General features: G+C 39.4%; 1 protein-coding gene across 6 annotated transcripts in view; it reads right to left on the bottom strand.

The window, feature by feature from the left end:
- The window catches only part of LOC131433671 (polypyrimidine tract-binding protein 2), a 728,003-nt gene that overhangs the window by 583,434 nt on the left and 124,325 nt on the right, over positions 1 to 20,244 (bottom strand). The window lies entirely within an intron of this gene.

Here is a 20,244-nt window from a genome sequence, read left to right as displayed (position 1 = left end):
AAGAGGATTCTTTTTACGTGATTTCGTTTGTAGCTTTTTCACTAATGGGTGGTCCTAACGGCTATAAAAATAGCAACATATAGAATTTTAATGTCGATTATTTCATTTCGGATTTGCATTTCATTTAAAGAAACTATCTGGATGTTGTACGGGATTCATTCCTGCCTTTCAGAAGGACCATTTTTCTCGAACGATTTGTTGTACAGCAGCAGATATTTTGTTTTCTTCCTCAGAACGCGTTCTGATTGGCTGGTGTTGACATGGGTCAAATGAGACAGGTTTTACAATAGTGTACTATTGAAATACTTCAATGCTTTTGTTATACACGTTTAGGTTGAAAAATTTCGATTCTATTGGTAGTTAGATTATATAAATCCTTTCACAGATCAATGAGCTATGAGCTTTAAAAATACGAGAAAAGCAAACGCGCCTTATGAATTATTGATACTCGTTTATACCAAACATTTCAGAAAAGTTTAATTTTGATTTATTTCAGATGTCACACAACTGAAAATTTTATCATAAAATTGTGATCATATGATAAAATTTGTTAGATACAACAAGAGATATTCACGATCAAAAACTTATCACTTCCTCAGAGGGTACATTTTGAAAAGGCGCCTCATAGTAAACTAAGTCGTATTCACGACAAAATATTTTTTGAGGTTACACCAGATGTCGACGTTTCATGCATTTCTAAGACATTTGGCATTAACAAAACTTTTCGATTTCCGATTTCTCGAAATTTTTGCATGATGAGTCGATATTTTTCAATTTTTTTTTGAGATTACACCAGATTTTGACACTTCATGCATTTCGAATACATTCGGCATCATTTTTTTCTTTTGCGTTTTTTACGCTAATTTCCGAAGTTTCGCGGATTTTTCTGCGCAGTTTTTTTACGCGGTACGTATTATCCGTATAAAAAAAGGCTTCAGTGTATTTTTTGAAATTTTCAGAATGGTTCGTTGAGTATACCGCTCGAATGGGATTATTTTCTGACTGAAAAATGCAACGCTTGGAATGGCATACCACTACTTATTCATCAAATATCTCGACTTTTAAGGGTTGTATCGTAAATATACTGTGAGGAAGTCTAAATAATGTAGTTTAGATACGATTAGTTCATAAAAATAAATATGTTGTCGCGATTAAAATTAAGTCTAATACTTTTCTGTGAAACACAGTCCGATTCAATGAGTCCGCCATTTGATCCGCTTTAGTGTCCTGGTAGCATTCGGAAAAAAGGAGAGAGAGATAAAATCGACTCAACAAACACAAACGGAACCGTGGTCGTTTCAAAATCGATATATGACCCACTAGCCTTATTAACACCCAAAAGGTACTAAAACCCCAGATAATTACTACTTGAGGAAGTACAGAAAGTCGTCGCATGTTTTTTTCGTTTAGCAGGTCAAGAAATATAATAATTATTATTTTGAAAATAGCATTACCCTTACGCTTGGTGAACGGGTTATATTGAACCACGAGGTGACATTAGCATTTCGACATAAGCTGCCAATGGACTGACAAGTCGAAGACGAATCGGGAAGAAATATAAAATTATACACTTTTATCTATACGAATCGATGCGTAGCAGTATTTCCAACCAGCGAGTGTAATGTTATCGAAAATGTGTGTTTGTACGGATTTATTTTCCGAATTTTTATTTTCCACTTCAAAAAGAAAAATAGCGAAAATGATCCGATTTCAGTTTAAACTTTCCGTATCTTTTCAGGTTGAACATTTATTGGCTATGTTGATGGTCAAATTCGCAATCTACGGTTCCGTAAAGCCATAGATGTACGGAAATTTCCGTAGATCTGCCATCGCTGCCTATCCAACCGACTGACGAAACATCGGACGCGGGAACATCATCGTATCGTCTCGCTTTCGGTAGAGTGCTAATTCGCCAATTCCAGGCGAATGATGCACACCACAATGGCCACAGACAGAGCAAGCAGCAACGGGCATCCGTGGCAGTGCCAATGAACTTGGCTTCGCCTGAGTTGGAGGAACGAAAAAAAACAATAAGAAGTTCTGTTCTGCCAACCGCACAAACAACTATACAATAAAGTTCTGCGTCGTTCTGCGATGCTATCGGAGATTTTCGACTCTTGATTTTAGGGCCCGGGTCGATGCCTACCAACGTCGACAGGGAGCCGTGGTTGAATCTTGCGACTTATCGAAACGATCAAAGAATAACAGAATAATAACAGTCTGCCTGCCTGCCAGCCTGTAGTCAAAACCTAATGTAAGCGGTTCCAGTTGGTGCGATATTGTTAAATAAATATTGAACATATTTTGATATGTGTATAAACCAAACTCGGCAACTTTCCGACGAGTGTGTCGAGTGAGATTGTTTTCGCTCCAACCGAGCCCCATCCCTTCCTCCCCAACACCGGGTTCGGTTCCATATTTCGCTGGAAATTCATCATCTGTTGAGCTCAGTCGGGCGGTCTAATCAACGACTGGAGCGCGAGTTGCGTCACATATGAGCAACTGAAAATAACTAAAATTGTAGACGAGGACTGCGTTGGGAGGAACGACGAGAGCCAGAATTGTTAATCATTTTCGGCATTGTTCCGCCTTAACACAAACAGACAGACTCGCACACAAACTCACCTAAATACGACAATGTGTCGTTCAGTTATTAGCTCGTGGCTTGCTAACCAGTTGGACTATAACTGAGCAAACATTGCTTCAGCCGACGACGACGCCGGTGAGAAGTAGGAAATTTGAGACTCACCCAAGCGTTACACCGCTCATTCGACGTATTTCCATCTAGCAGCAGTGTCAGCGAAAATTTTTCGCACAATCCTGGCACTGTAGGAAATCTGCCGCCGTTTGGAAGGTCGACTCACGCGCCTCCTGCTAAACCACGTTCGGAAAACTGCCATCCGTGCAATTTCATCTACCATCCAACTGTAAGCTCGGTGAATTTGAAACTCCTCTTTTCAGCTGATAATCTGCTGAAGTTGTCAAAATAGTGGCCTGCATGACCATGGCTCCACCAGCCGATGGACGATGGGACGAAGACGGATGAAGGGGTGTTGAGGCACGATGAATTATTCAGCGAATTGTATTATTATTTGAGCGTGTTTCATCGCATGTCTAGTTTGCTGCCTAATCCCGAGCACCTAACCAACCACCCAGCCGCAAATAATTCGTCAAAAATTTAGTGTTATGACGTGTGCCACATAACCCATCATCGCGAGATATCGAAACACATCACGTGTATGTGTGTGTATGGGTTTTGTTTCCCCACATCCTACCACCACCGCGGACGAACAAACGAACGAACGGCGTAGGCACTGACTGTTGCTCCGGTTTTGAATGTCAATAAAATGTACCTCGGAACTCGGAACGTTCCAACCGAGGAACCGGGTGTGGTTAAAACGGACAGCACACGGTCATGGAACCCAGGGGGTGTCCCGAAAGCCTCCGATCGGTACTAGATTAGGAAAATCGATAAAATTGGCCCGACCGAAACCAACCGACGCGGCTTGGTTCATCGTACGTCGCAAAACGGTAGCCGGTAATTTTATTGGAAATAATTTTTCCCATTGGTGAATGATCCTGACAATCGAAATGGGCATTAATTGATGGGTTTATTTGTGCCGAGTTTGTCATAAGCGTAATCGAGTTCCGGAGAAATGTGGAAATTGTAGTGGGTTTTCAGATTATCGGAAACAATTATCATTAAAAAAGAACAGTTCAGGTAACACTCGGATCAGTGAGTAATAGTAAGAATTTCTACGGTTACAAATCACCTCCCTGAGGAACGGGTAAGCTACTATAGATGATGTAACACATACATGAATCTCGACAAATATTGCATCTGCATATTCATGTTTTCCGGTGGTGAAAATTCTGTGTTCACACCTAAAAAATTCAGGGTCATTTCGTTGAATCGAACTTTCAAATTTTGCACCAATGCAAAACGAAATTTTCGTTAATGAAAAAGCTTATGCAAGTTACATTATAGAATTTATGACCACCACTACCAGAACTGGAGTCCGGACGAGTAATTTGGCACTCAATTTTCTCGGAGAAGGCTGAATCAATTTTCGCCAGCTTTCAAGGTTCAAGTCCCGTAGCCTCCCGGTCAACATATCGTATCTGAACTATTTTTCTTTTTGATATTTGTTAGAAAATTTTGATAATTTACCTGGTAACAAAACCAGTCTTATATTACCACTTGCAACGAAAACATCGTTTTGTTAAAAACTTGTTACGGCTTGATGATCGGAATAGTACTGAATTTCATCGATATCCCACTTCCGGTTCCGGAATTACTGTGCAAAACTGTGAGAAGTGCGAAAGAAATGAAAAGAATATGCAGCCACTTTTCTCAGAGCTGTCTGAACCGATCCTAACGAAACTATCGAGTGTTGGAATTATATCGAAGAAATTTTTGCAAAATTTCACGATTTATAATGAGAATATCATAATGGCCCCCTTTTTTGGTATAGTAACAATCTTTATCTGAAGTGCATTTGGAGAAATTAAAACAAATTTTTCAATGTTTTTCAAATTTGATTTAAAATCGCTGAAATGGAAAGTTCTGTGCATCCGCATATTCACCGGACATTGCTCTTTCCGATTACCATTTGGTCATTTATATGTTTTCGAAGTGCTCCTCTGACAAGTCATGCACAATAGATGGATCGATGGACCAAATGGTAATCGGAAAGGGCAATGTCCGGTGAATATGGCGAATGCACAGAACTTCCCATTTTAGCAACTTCAAATCAAATTTGATGACTTTTGAAACATGGGGTCTTGCATTTTCATGAAGCAGACATTTTTTGATTCCGCTAAATGCACAGTGGGATCGAGCCTTGTTTCACATGTCAAAATCTTCATTTTTGAGCCCCGTAAACAATTTTCTGCAAAATTTGTTCAGTGAGAGCATATTTACCATATACTTCCACTGAAATAAGGTGACTCGTTGCGACTTTTCTCCTCATATTAAAGTAAAGAAGTAACGCTGCCCGGCGAACGACCCCAACTAGGTTAAATCCGAGTATAAATAAACGATTAAAAAAAGTAACGCTGCCCGCAAATACGATTTTTCCGACACAAATAACGATATGTTTGATACTGCACAACAAATACATTGAAGTCTTTTTTTATGCGAGTTTCGAGCATAAAAAAACGTATAAAAAACCGCATAACTCTGAAAATTCGCATAAAAAAACCGCATAACTCTGAAACTTCGCATAAAAAAACCGCATAACTCTGAAATTTTGCATAAAAAAAAAACGCATAACTCTGAAAATTCGCATGAAAAAGTTGCATAAAAAAAGACCTCAGTGTACTACAAACACAGTAGCGCGAAAGTGTTACCCCCAAAAAAAAAGTCCACTCGAGGATTCTGAGATTAAAAAGTTGTCCAAGTTCCAGAGAGTCAAATTAAATAACAAGGAGAACATGCCACTTGAGCCAATTTGTTCTGATTACTTAGTCATGCATTTCTAATACATCATAGAAAAAATAATTTCATCAGTTCCAGTTTTGAAAAAACCTTAACCATACACACTTAAATTGGATTACCGACCTCAGCTGTTCAAATCTCGGTAGGTGATTTTATCGGTAAAATTCACGTTTTATCACTGCGGTACCTTGAGGTACTGCTGTCAACAAATGTTCATTTGTGCTGATATATCAGTAGAATGGAAATATTCGGTATTTCGGCTGTTCAAAACTCGTCAAAAAAGGCAAGAGTTACCGAACGAAATTAAGTTTGTACATTTGACATAAAAATGACTTCAGAAATTCGCATTAGTAAATAGCATTACTTCGAAAATCCGCATAAAAAATATAATTTTGAAAATTTGGATAAAAAATCGTATAATTAAAATATCACAAGAAAAAACTGTATGAAAAATTCAGTGTAATCGAAAATATTGTTGAGTGTTAAGTGTCAAAAATACAAAAATTAGGAATATTCGAAAATGAATAGTAGTGCCCTGCAGATTGAAGATAGGAGCAGATTATGCCCTCGTATGTCGGGTTCGGACAAGGTGGCTCATGGAAGCAAACATCTTTTGTAACTTATGATGACCAGATCGTTTCATCAGTTTTTTTCTGCCTTTCTCATGCAGAAAGGATACGCTATCACTGTGAAAACCGACTTTTGAACGTAGGATCGAGTGTCATATACCATTCGACTCAGTTCGTTGCGCCACAAAATGTATGTGTATGTATGTTTGTGTGTATGTATGTATGCATGTATATCTGTGTGTATGTGACAAATGATGTCACTCGATTTTCTCAGAGATGACTAAACCGATTTTCACAAACTCAGATTCAAATGAAAGGTCTTAAGGTTCCATAGATCGCTATTGATTTTTATCCCGACCCGACTTCCGGTTCCGGAGTTACATGTGCAAATCGTTGAGAAAATGCGCATACAATTCCTTCGGAAATTTCTTAACCGATTTTTACAAACTAAGACGCAAATAAAAGGTCTTGAAATTTTTTAAAAAATTCTCGAAAAGTTAATCCTGATCCGAGACTTCCGGTGCCGGTATTACAGAGCGATAGGTGGAAAATTTTCATTTTTAAGATTATCTGTTCACAAGAGATGGCGAAACGGGGTGCACATTTTCATAAAATCTACTAGTAATTTCATCTAGTTGGCAGACCTTGTTGGATAGTTGGTAAATAAATCTACTTTGGGACTATTAGTCAACGGTTTCCGTTTCCGAAAGTACCGGTAATAGTGCAGAAGAGCTATAAAAACGGAAACTTCGATTTCTCAGCAACGGTTAAATCGATTTTGACAAATCATAATTTAAATTAAAACTCTCATTGGCTTAAAAAATATTGTGCAATTTCATCTAGATCCGACATCGTGTTCCGAAACCATTGGGCGATGAGTAACAAAACTTTCAAACTGGTGCTGGTACGGAAGAAGAAAACACCATCGTCTAGTACACAGCGCTTTGCTTTATTTAATTTTGTATAGCGGGCAGGTTTGCCGCATTTAAATCGGTATAAACTTGACATAACTGTTTTCAAATTGAAAAGATTATGGTATTTTGTATCAAAGAAAGTTTTTTTTTATTTTATTCAAGTTTGAGAAAAAAAATCATGACAGAATCTTCTAGTGATGTTTTTGAAAATATAAGTAATATGAGAAAGGCATCATTACACCTCTGGGTGGATTAAAAAGGTTTTTAAGCAGACAATCGTGTAAAACACAAAACTGTAATTGGTTTTTCAACTTTCGTATTTTTTTCGAAGCAACGCGATTTTGACTGCAAAATAGAAGTGTGGGGAAAACAATCAAGTAACAGGGTGGGCAAAATAGTCACTTCACACAATGCAGCCAGATCGAAAATTATTTTTTTTTAGTATTATGCCTCTCAAATACAAAATAAAATAACCGAACGAATTGTTCAAAAAAAGTTTTAAATAAAATTCGTAGCTCAAAGATTCAGACACAGGGTTTAAGGACCCACCATTCACCAGTCGGTTAAAAGGTCCTCAATGAAAAAGGATTGGTCCACCATCCCCCGTATTCTCCAGCCCTGGCCCCCAGCGACTATTATCTCTTTTCAAACCTGAAAAGGTTTCTCCAGGGAAAAATATTTCCGTCGAATGCTGAGGTCATTGCAGAAACGGAATCCTATTTCGAAGGCCTTGACAAATCTTTTCTTTCAAAGGGCATCAAAATGTTGTAGGATCGATGGATCAAGATGGAGATTATACTGAAGAATAAAGTTTTCACGGTAAAAAAAATGTTAGTCCCGGGGCTTCTCATTCTACAACGCGTCGAATACAAAACTGGCTTTTTACCCCATCGTATCTTACACTACATTTTTTTGAAGCCTTTGCGGTTCGTCTTCGACTCATCAAAGCAGAGCGCAGTTCTAAATGGAATGGAGTAGTAGTAGTTTTTTTTTCGTTTGTGACATCAGTACCATCTCTGAGCCTCGACACGATTGCTGTTGGTAAAGCATATCCAGGTAACCAATAAGCGCTAATAATGGCAGTAAAATAGCCTGTTATAAGCACCAAAAATTCATATAGCTCTATATCTGCAAACTGAAAACTCATATGTTGTCAATCAATCAAAAATCAGCTTTTAGAATGCAGACTAGTCATAAATAGGCATTATCTATGAAGAGCCGCATATTTTGTCAAAACCGGCCCTTGTTCAGTCTCCAGAGCGATTGAAATGCCAATTGACGATTATTTGCAGTCAAAATGCGGCATTAGTATGTGCTTGTCGGTTACCTGGGTAGGAATCATTTCATTTCGTTGTAGAGATAGTAGAAAATGGGTTGACGATTTCTAAAAAAAATCTAGCAATCAGTGCGTCGAAGATGTCGTTGTAGAAATCAAATTTTGAGAATAAGCACGCTATGCTATTGCTTTTCAAGTTCCGAGTACAAGTTTATGGCGTTCCAACGGTTTCGAAAGTTCGAAGAGGTGTGTGGTGCGTCCAGACCGGAGGGATCTACTTCCAGCTGCCGAAACCTAATGAAATTGTCGTGGGGCGTACCAACAGCAAATGAACAATTTGTTGAACCAAGCATTTGTTAAAAACAAACCGACCGGAATATAAAGAATTACATAAAATTTACTGATTTTACTCCACGGCAATGCACATCGTCGCACAAGTCAAAATGCCTCCATTGCGATCCCACGGGAAGAGCTTGATCATGCAGCTTACACACCAGATCTGGCTCCATCCGACTACCAGCTCATTTTGCTTCGTTTGATCGGTCAGCCACTTTTCGAAAAGTGCTTAACATTCACGTCTGTCTAGCGATGCATGCTGAGCTGCTGTGGTACTCAAATAGTTCAATTTAAACTGCTAGACACTGAAGAATCAAAGACGGGTCGGTGAGAAAATGTCGGTTCTCAGGGTCATAAGACTGGTTATCTGGTTTACAGATGCTTATTTGGGACCAAGAAACACGTGATCGTTCCTCATTAATGTTTCCAAGTGTGAAACACCAGCTATTATCGTGATTTATTTTCAGTTTAGAATTGTTTTGAGCAACAAGTGCTAAACAAGGATAAAAACAATATTTACTGTTTTTATTATGCAAACAGGCACGATTCCATTGGAAAGAGTCTTTCATTACTGCACATTTCGGACAGAATTCCACATCAAATATAAACAAATATATTGAATTAATAATGTGCTGTAATATGTCACAATTCGGGCGAAATTTGATCTGGTTATAAAAACAATCATAATGAGAATTTACAGATTGAGTGACGGATTCATCAACTTAAAAATTATGACTCAGATGAAAAGTCGAAAATTTACATTTACAACTCACATATAATGAACAGTAGAATTTCTGGAAAATATGCCAGAGCCAAGCAATAAAATCAGGTCTGTCACAAGATCCGAAAATACTCGCCCCGTTCCCGGGCACCTTGCGCCCGGTGAATTCCAGCTCCCATTAGCTTCCCTGGTGATACCTGGCCTACATCACCGCCATACACGTCAATTTAATAATCTAAACATAATATTTCCTCTCGTCGTTTCACAGCCCCCCTTTCCCGTAAAAGCGATGGAGACACTATCGCACAGCACGCTATTCCGTGTAATTTCTCGCTAAAACATTTGTCGGAAAACAATAAACCAGCCGAGTAGCAGCAGCAGCGTTTGCACTGGCATCCAGGTAATTACAACATTAATTTCTGTTTCACATACACACACACGCGAATGTACATTTGCTTCCATTAGAACACTGGACCACGGTTCCTTTCATGTAAACACTAACCACCCGGGGCCCAGGAGGCGGCCGCCGCAGTATCCCGTTGGTACAGTTTTTCCGTTGATTTACAACCGGCTAGCTGTCGTGGAGGCGGTGGTTCTGGCTTAGAAACCAGAACATGTGTCATGGCATGTGTTTGCACTGGTAGCCCGTGCAAAAAAAAATTTTTTTGTGCCTCCCACCAAAGATTCGAAGGTGGTGGTGGTGGCTAAGAGGTGTCGTCCCGTCGTTCGGAATTTCTCAGCTGACAGCCAGGATCCGACAATCGATGCAAGACGAGACTCCCCTACCCACCACCAGACGAGCACCAGGTCGGTGTTTGTTGGATCAGCAGGCAGCAAAATGTAATAAAAGCAGCATTATTGTCTACCGTTCGGGAGGACGACGGTGCGAGTTTCAATATTTTTAATGTGCCTTCTCTAAATATTTACTTTAATCAGCGATATTTTTATTTACTGCAGCAGCACCACCACCACCACAACAACAACAACGTGGGTCCTACTGGCCGCGTGACTCCGAGAGAGCTGCGTCAGTCAAGTCTCTCTGCTGGCACGCAGAAGCAGCGATGCCAGATCTACGGAAATCTCCGTAGATCTACGGATTCGAACATCTTCTACGGAAATGTACGGAAATTTAAATTTATCAACGGAAAACTACGGAAACTAGTCTTGTCTGGCGAGCAAAAAAAAGCTTTTCACCGCGAGAGCTTCCGAGAAAAATTCCAATCTACGGAAATGACACTACTGCTATCTGGCATCGCTGCGCAGAAGGTGGTTGGTGGACGAAAGGCTGCTCGTCGTCACAGAATTATTGTAAACTTCAGCCATCAGCAATAACAAAAACAACAGCATGGCGATGGCGACAGCGAGTCATTTGTTTTCAGTTTTTTTTCTTACATTTCAACCATAGGCATCGCAGTTTTTTTTCGTTCCTTCTCTCATTCCGGTCTCTTCTTCCAATCAAAGTTCGGGTTTATGCTGACTTCAGTGCCAGTCGGTTTGAAGCAACAACGGCAATCGATAGATCGAAGGCACCCCACGGGTTTTCTTCTTTTTTTGTTGTTGTTGTTGAAGGATACTTTGCACAAAAGGTCAAGAAGCAGTGTTGACAACCGTCGAGGTCGTTTTTGCATTTGAACTTTGTCGAAGAATTCTACCGTTCTCTCTGGGTTTGGGTTTGGCCTCTCACATTCCACGGGATTGGTGTGATAAATAACGCTGATCTACTGCCATCAGTGAAGGGAAGATTAGTTCAGTGTTGAGGTTTTAATAACACACAATCGATGTTCTGTCATAAGCTGTTTTACCTTTACATTTAAATGCGATAGATGCGATTTGACTTTATATCGTTAGGAAGTCACTTGAGACCTTCCCTTTTCTTGCCTTTCATTAACTAGCCGTCCCAATCGGATGAATTGGACCCCGTTCAAAATTCATCTGTTGAGCCAATAAATTTATTACATTGATCGTAACAAGTTGTAGTCAGATTGGGCCACATTTGGAGTGCAATATGGGTGAGGCAAAATTTCCCGATTCTTCTAAAAAAATTCTTCCATCTCTCAATTAACTTGCCGATAACGGTATCTCCAAACATCGTTGGGTATTTCTCGATCGCGAAAGCGTTCGCAGTCGAATGACACATGATCATGAACTTAGCTTAGCGAGGTAACCTCTCGCCGATGGTTACGCAAATAGATGAATAATTTGTTGCTAATTAGTTACGGTAATTTGGAATTTGTAGCTCAATTTTTTTAAAACTTTTGTTGAGTACTTTAGTTTAAATAAAATATAAAGTTAACGAAACACCCCTTCTAAATATGCTTCAAAATAAATCGAAACCCAGTGGATCATTTATTTCTTATTAGTTTCTAATTAACTACGGTAGTTGTTAAATTTGTTGCTCAATTTTTTTGTAAATACTGAACTAAGTTCTTTTAAAATTAACAACGAACCCTTCCCAAAAAAGCCTGGAAGCCAATCGAAACTCAATGGATAGTTTTGTTGCTAATTAGTTACGGTAGTTTTAAATTGGCTGCTCAATTTTTTATAGTTTTTTTTTGAGTATTTCGCTTATGAACTTACACGAAATTAATGAAGTTCTCGAACGAAAAGTTGAGCAACAACTTCAAAACCATCGCAACTAATTAGCAACAAATTATTCACTTAGTTTCAATTAATTGTCAAGCTTACACGAAATCAATTTGTTGCTAATTAGTTACAGTATTTTGGAATTTGTTGCTCAATTTTTTTTAAACTTTTTTTGAATACTTTAGTTTGTGTTTATATGAAGTTAACGAAACACCCCTTCTAAATATGCTCCAAAACAAATCGAAACCCAGTGGATGATTTGTTGCTTATTAGCTGGTATTTAGTTACGGTTATATTTGAATTTGCTGCCCAATCTTTTATTTTTATTTTTGTAAGTACTGAACTAAGCTCTTTTGAAGTTATCAAAGAACCTTTCCCAAATAAGCTTGGAATCCAATCGAAACTCAATGGTTTTTTTTTGTTTCTAATTGGTTACGGTAGTTTTAAATTCGCTGCTCAATTTTTTAAGGGGAGCTTCATTAACTTAATAAGAACTTAGTTCAAAACTTCATATGAACTTAGCTCATAACATAATATAACTTAGTTAATAATTTCATATGAATATAGCGAAGTGCACAATAAAATTAAAAAAAAATTAGTGACAAATTCAAAATTACCGTAACAAATTATACAATGGGTTTCGAGTTGTTTTAAGCTTATTTGAGAGGGCTGTTTCGTTAATTTAATATAAACTTAGGAAAGTACACCAAAAAATTAATTTAAACTGAGCTACAAATTCAGAAACACCGTAACTAATTAGCAACTAATACGCAACAAATTATCCATTGGGTTTTGATTCGTTTTTAAAGCTTATTTCGGGGAAAGTACTTCGTTAACTTCAAATAAGCTTAGCGAAGTACTTGAAAAAATGAATAAAAAATTGAGTAACAAATTCAAAATTACCGTAATTAATTAGCAACAAATTATTCACCTATTTGCGCTGTCATCGGCGAAAGGTGCCTCGCTAAGTTCCAGTTGAACCTGAACCCGGAGTGCCGAGTACAGAGTTATGCGGTTTTTTATGCGGTACGTTAATTCGCATAAAAAAGACTTCAGTGTACTTCTTTGTAAATCGAAGGTAAAAATCATCAGTCTAATGTCAATCTCGCGCCTTTGTCTATGACATCTGGCTTTCACTCCGAATCGCAAACTAACATCGAATAATAGTAAAAACCAAAAGCAGACATTTCGAAAATGACGGAAGTCTGCTTCCATCGATCACAATATGATAAAAATGTTCTCTCAACCGCGAAATAATTATTACGAATTCCAAAAGAAGTGCCAAGATCTAAACCTAGACTCAGGTATTATCTCTATTTAAACTAGCAAGATCAATAGATCACAAAGCGACGGTTCACCGCCGGATTCCACCAAACCCAGCTCCTCGGGTCGGGTGAATCGCTCCGCGTTCCAAACGAAACCTACGCCAAACCGACGGTGCACCATGCATCATTTGCACCTATTTTCCCGGCAATTGAAGCTACCGCACAGTGACTCCCACGCCACCCAACGGCTACGTTCGTCTATTAATATCGATCGACTTGCCCCCGGCATAGTCTAGTCGTCGTCGTCGTCGTCGTAGGTCGTAGGATATCAACCGCCAGAGCTGAAGTAGCTCAGCCGCCGTTGCATACATGGAAAAAGTCACTTTCTCCCGGGTTTTCGGGTTGACAATTTCCACGTGCACTAGCAACGTTTCGATCGCCAGAACAAGCATTTCTTTGTGCCGTCTTTGCGACTCGACGACTGCTGCCCGGTGGTGGGCGGATTCGGTGGACGAACGGTTCTTACTGTTGCTGTGGTCGTCGGATGGGAAAATTTATTAATTGTTCGAAACGGTAGCCAGTCCCTGCCGTTCGCAGTCAGTTGGTTTTAAAATTAGAACTTCACCGTTGCAACACTTTTGAGAACTGGTCCGGGTTGAAGTCGACCACTTCGCGCACTGATCGAATGCAAGGGCCGCCACCATCGCCGCAGTCAGCGCCGATGATATGAACTGCTCTATGACAGGATCCAGTTTTGGCAAGTCAGTGCATTGGCTTCAGTTATAGCTCATCGGTGACTAAGTAGAGTATCAATTACGTGATTGGCTCGTTGTCGAGTCGCTTGCAATCTATCGGAAAGTTTCAGCCATATTTCTTCTCGAAAAATGACCTTCATTTTTTTTCGACCTTACAATGCATTGAACCCAAACGCATAACCACAATTGTGTCTGTCTGGGCCCATGCAGCGGACCAGTGGCAAACGAACGAGAAGTAGCGAAGGAACGGCTATAAACTGCCCAATAAATAAGAAAGAAAGAAAAAAAATCGACCAAACATAAATAAATGAAGCCTCAGTGCAGTGCAGTCCGAGGTGTATATTTGGACACGCTGCAACGACTGCTTTCATGTGTTGCACAAGAACTCATCGTTCGTAGACGGACGATGGATCAGACACACATCAAATATTGGCTTTGGGAATGACCCTCGAATCGCTAATTTTCGTATGATCGATCGGGCGGCAGACGGCGAGGGTCGCCCCAGCCGATGGTGAAAGTGATGACCGACCGAAATGGCGGTGGTTTCCGTGAAAATTTTGAGTCCAGATCTTGACCCGATAGGAGAAGTCGACATCGAAAATGTTAGCACAAATTTGCTGTCATCACGTCTTCTTACCCGCATGGGGAAACGACTGACGCGACACGACAGAGCAATAAAAATTCCTCACCCACCCCACGATGCACTGAATTTTATGAACTTGTGCGTCCGGTAGAACCCGGCGGAACGAAATTGACTCCCATTCCGCGTTGAAACGTGGTGAAACGTTGAAATAGCGTTCACAAAAACAAAATGTATCGCTGTTGGAAATGAACTGTGTGCGAGCGAGTGGCTGTGGGTTATGCAAATGTTTTGAACTGTGACATAATAGACAGTAGCGAGATCAACGTTTAGACGATTGGTGCTGTGCTGGGATTATGCTCTTCTATCAATTCTCGTCACGCAGGGAAGGCACCACAGTCTGCTCGTATTATGGTTTTACTTTAATGCTACTGGAAATGAAATTGTTCAAAACTGAGTTCCACTAACAGAAAGTTGGCCAAATCATTCCTACAGCGAAACTGGTTCAGAATGAAATTGTATCAACGACTGTGTGGTAGAGAAACCCGAGCCCGACCCGTACCTGCGGATCGAAAATAAAAAACTTCTACCCGTATCCGAAATAAATTTTTCTTGCTAGCCCGAATCCGACCCGTATTCGATAAAAAAAAATTAAAATCTTCACCCGTACCCGATCCGAACCCGAAAAAAGTTTCGAAAATTCCCGACCAAATTTTTTAACCCGAATTCGGCCCGAACAACCATATCTTTTTCTGGACCCGAACCCGACCAATACCCGTCGCATTCGGGTCGGATGTTGTTTACACTCTTCTCTAACCATTTGTGCAGTTGTTTATTCGTTTTCATTAGTTTGTTTCGAAATGCGTGGACTTTCAGCAGAACAACGTCGAGAAATTGTATACAAATGGTGCACAGAACGCGAACTGTCACTGAGAAAGATAACAAACATAGAAGGAGTAAGTGAAAAAGCCGTGCGAAATGCAATCAGGAAGTTCGGTGAGGATAACACCTTTGAGGATAAACCGAAAACGAGTCGAAAAAAAGGTCCTGCTAACCCTCAGTTGGATAAACGTATACTGAAGGCGTTCGAGCAAAAGAAGAAGGTTTCAGTTCGGGATGTGGCCAAAAAATTGGGCACTTCGAAGTCAAATGTTCCTCGTGCTAGAGAACGTTTGAATCTTCGAACCTATAAAAAGCAGAAACAACCAAAACGTAGTCCGAAACAAGAAGCATAGATCAGGGTTCGAAAGCTATACAATACGATTCTTGCTGGAAATTTGAACTGCATAATCATGGACGACGAAACCTAAGTGAAACTCGATTACAAATCCTTGCCGGGACCACAATACTATACGGTGCGAGAAGGGCAAGTGTTAAACCAGTCCGAGACATCGATTGAAGTCGAAAAATTTGGTAAGGAAGCTATGGTCTGGCAAGCAATTTGTAGCTGCGGTAAGATTACGAAACCCTTCATCACCACTGATTCAATGAACAGCGAATTATACATCAAGTAGTGTTTACAAAAACGACTTCAACCCATGATTCGAAGCCATAAGGATCCTATTGTTTTCTGGCCAGATCTTGCTTCTTGCCACTACTCGAAATCAACGGTAGAAATGTGACTTTCGTCCCAAAAGACATGAATCCACCAAATTGCCCACAACACACAAATTGAGGAATTTTGGGCATTAACGAAGGCACATCTTAGAAAACATGTGTTGGCAGCCGAAACCATTCAACAGTTCGAAAAAGATTGACTTCGCATTGACTCTCTTGGCCAATGATTTGGATGGTGGTGCCTTTGGTGTTAATTAGGCCGGTCTTCCACTGGCTTCGTGGGATTGAATACGTTGCTGCAGTCGAATTTTTTGGCTTCTTATCCACTAAGCAACGTTTAATGGCATTAATCAGTGCATTGAAGTTAATTTTCCTTGACTTGGACGATTTGTTTGAAGTCGCCATGGCTAACAGAGCCAGAGAACCAAAGTTTTTACTTATATGGCGGATGTATTGAAGCCGTCAAGTTGTCCACGTGTTGCATATCACCCAAGATGCCAGGTAATACAATAAGTTAAGCTAGCAAGAACGAAAACATCGCGCCAATTTTCAAAAGCGTGAAATTTCTGACGAATGTCTGCAAACAATCGAAGTTTCCAAAGTCTGTAAAAAGTCTTTAGACGAAAAAAGGTTTATATGTTAACTAAGAAATTGTATAATTTACAGTCAAGGTGGCAGACTTGGCATCTCTATTTTTCAGACAATTTTTCGCGATTTTTCGATAAAAATAGGGTACCGGTAACTGAACACCTTGGGGTGCCGGTAACCGAAATCGGTAGACATTTTGAAAATTACTAGAAAAAAACTTTGGTTGCGAAAATTTTGATAGCATCCGGTATTAAATCACGAAATAGATCGATTTCACCTCATAAATATTCATAAGTCATAAAAAACTTTTGTGTTGAATTTCACGCAATTAAAATTTGTTTTAGGCGCAGCAGTACAAACGTCTTTTTGCTTTGGTATTCAGCACAAAAAGAACGTGCTGCATATTACACACAAAAGGCATTTGTCGGAATGACACTACCTGCTTTCTGTCAAAAGTTACGGTGAGGTGCAGGCAACCGAGCATCTTCCCCTATACAACAACAATTCCATGAGAAACTGATATACGATCTCTCAAAATTTTGTAGTATTTGGAAGAATCGTTCTCCATAGGAAAATATTAGTCCCGTATTTTTTTATTTTGTCATTAGGGTGACCATTACGTCGTTAGGGTGGATAAAAACATCGATTATTTTCGATTTTCTTCAAAAACAACATTTTTTTTAACTTTTAAATCACTCGTTCGATTCTGCTAATTTTTAGATATGTTGTAAATAAATGCCTACAGTAAGAAAAATATTCAAAAATTTTAAAGTTGAAGTTTTGAATTCGATAAAGTGAATTGTACAACTTCTTAACAGTTTTCATGGTTGGCTACCAATAGGCATTATGCCATTTTATTTTTTTTCTTCTGAAAACTGACACATTTTTACATAACATATTCAAAAATTAACGACGTATGTTTTATTTATTTCGGATTTTTTTTATAGATAACTAAACCAAAAAACAGAAACAATGAAAACTTGAAATTTTCAAAAAAATGTAGCTCAAACTCAAAACAACATACATCGCTAATTTTTGATATGTTGTTTAAAATTGTTTCAGCTTTCAGAAAAAGAATAAAATGACATCGTGCTCATTAGTCGCAAACCATGAAAACTTTACAATATTCGAGTATTTTTCCAAAAAACTATAAACACTGACCACAATATTATACGGTGCGAGAAGGGCAAGTGTTAAACCAGTCCGAGACATCGATTGAAGTCGAAAAATTTGGTAAGAAAGCTATGGTCTGGCAAGCAATTTGTAGCTGCGGTAAGATTACGAAACCCTTCATCACCACTGCTTCAATGAACAGTGAAATATACATCAAAGAATGTTTACAAAAACGACTTCAATCCATAAGGATCCTGTTATTTTCTGGCCAGATCTTGCTTCTTGCCACTACTCGAAATCAACGGTACGACGACGTATGTTTTTTTTATTTCGGATTTTTTTATAGATAACTAAACCAAAAAACAGAAACAATGAAAACTTGATATTTTCAGAAAATTATAACTAAAAAACAAAACAACATACATCGCAAATTTTTGGATATGTTGTTTAAAATGGTTTCAGCTTTCAGAAAAAGAATTAAATGACATCGTGCTCATTAGTCGCAAACCATGAAAACTTTACAATATTCGTGTATTTTTCCAAAAAACTACAAACACTGATTGACAGCATATCCAAAAATAAGTGTAAAGAATCGATCGAGTGGTTCAAAAGTTATGATTTAAAAAAATGTATTTTTTAAGGAAATCGAAAATAGTCGATTTTTTGATCCACCTTAACAAGAAAATAATCATCCTAATGAAACACGGGTCTAATATTTTTCGATGGAGAACGATTCTTCCAAATATTACGAAATTCTGAGGGATCGGATCGTATATCAGTTTCTCATGGAGTTGCTGTGTACGTTTTATTATCAGTACCCTATTTACGGAGCAATTATGAACCCTGATAGGAGAACGGAGTATCTGAAATTATCGTCTCTTTCCAAAAGGGTACAAACATAACGAACACATCTGATAATCACGTGGTCCAATTCATAATTTTCAATGTGGACCAACCATTGATGGAGGGTCTAATGAATGATTGTTTTTTTTTCAGATTCAAAATACCGCAAGGAAGTCAACTGAAACCGTTAGTTTTCCATCTATTCACCCACGTGACGCTTCAAACTGTTTTTAAAGTCCGGCTTACAGATCTTCTCACTAACCCAAACGTTTTACTTCTCGATTAAAATAATTAAGAGGTGTAAATTTAATAATCAACACCATTACAACACGCTTCACTTGCGCCATCTCGCTGTTTCGGTTGAAACGTTGTTAAATTTAGCTCAATTGCGAATGTTTTAATCCCACACCACAGTGCAGCAGAATGAAAACAGCTTCATTCATGAAATGGAAAATTTTGCTGCTTTAGTTGCCCCTGAAATTAGAGGAAACAAAAAATCATCACATCACTGCTCAGTTGTTCATCCGCCAGTGCGCGACATCGATGAAGAGAGCCGATAGAAAAAAGAAAAAAAAAAAACAAAAACGTAGGTGTCTACAGAACTTAACCGAATCAAGCGGAAAACGAATCAGGTCGAAAGTCGAAAGGAACGAAGAAGACATTTCAATAGCTTCTTTACTTTTCACGCTGAACAACAACAACAACACACGAACGGATTTTCCGCTGGATCAGCGTGTGTCTACACGCTTGAGCGTGTATGTGTGTGTGTTGGCTGTGGTTCTACCATTTAGCAGAACAAAAGCGCAACCTGTTGAGCTCGCGCGATATCGCGATCTATGCAATTTAATAGACAAAAGATGAGACCTGGCAGCAGCCCACCGCACCACCGTCTCTCGGTCCACGCATCATTCATGTATGTGTAGGTCGGTCCGTCTGCTCGTGAGTGATGGAAAGAGAAAGAGAGACAGAACGGGAGAAAGGTTGCGACTGTGCTGGCTCTGCATGTGGTTTTTACTTTCGATTGATCGGATCGCATTTTCCGGAGGATTTTCTTCGCTCAGAAACACACACATACACACGCACACGCACGCGCGAACTCGTCTGCTATAGTGGATCACGCAGGTGACGACGACGCTAAATGCGTTTCCCATATTCCTGTGTTCCGTCCGTTCTAACTTCGGACTTCCCGCAGCAGAACCGTGTGTGTGCGTGAGAGCAGAGCAGAGCAGATGATGATGTTGATGATGGTAGAGAAGCAGCAGCGCGCGTCTGCATTATTTATTAAACTTTTTTTTTCCTTCTCTTATTTGTTGATTGAGGCACGGATGTGTGCGTGTGTTGATTATGTTTATGTTCGCCTACTACGGCGAGAGGTGAAGGTTCTTTTTGGTGCAACCAACCAACCAACCAACAAACGACGAACCGAAGTTTAAAAAGGGAATTGCACAAATTAGGATCCTGTGATAGGGTTCCGGATGGCCACCGGCTGACAGCCGAGCAAGCAAAGCCAGCATGCGCCCCGTCGTCGTCGTCGTCGTCGTGGTCCGGTCCTTCAGGTGAGTAATAATTTGTTGAAGAGGATGAGTCGTTCTTTTTCTTTGTTTTTTTTTTGGATACAGGTACTTTTATGCGTCGTCGCTGAAGATTTGTAAGTCGAACTGGCGAATAATAATAAATTTTTATGTTTGCTAGCGCAAAGTTTTC

Source organism: Malaya genurostris, chromosome 1, assembly GCF_030247185.1.
Source record: "Malaya genurostris strain Urasoe2022 chromosome 1, Malgen_1.1, whole genome shotgun sequence".
Lineage (NCBI taxonomy): Eukaryota > Metazoa > Arthropoda > Insecta > Diptera > Culicidae > Malaya > Malaya genurostris.
Note: the sequence above shows the minus strand (reverse complement) of the source record. Positions and strands in the feature narration are given on the sequence as shown.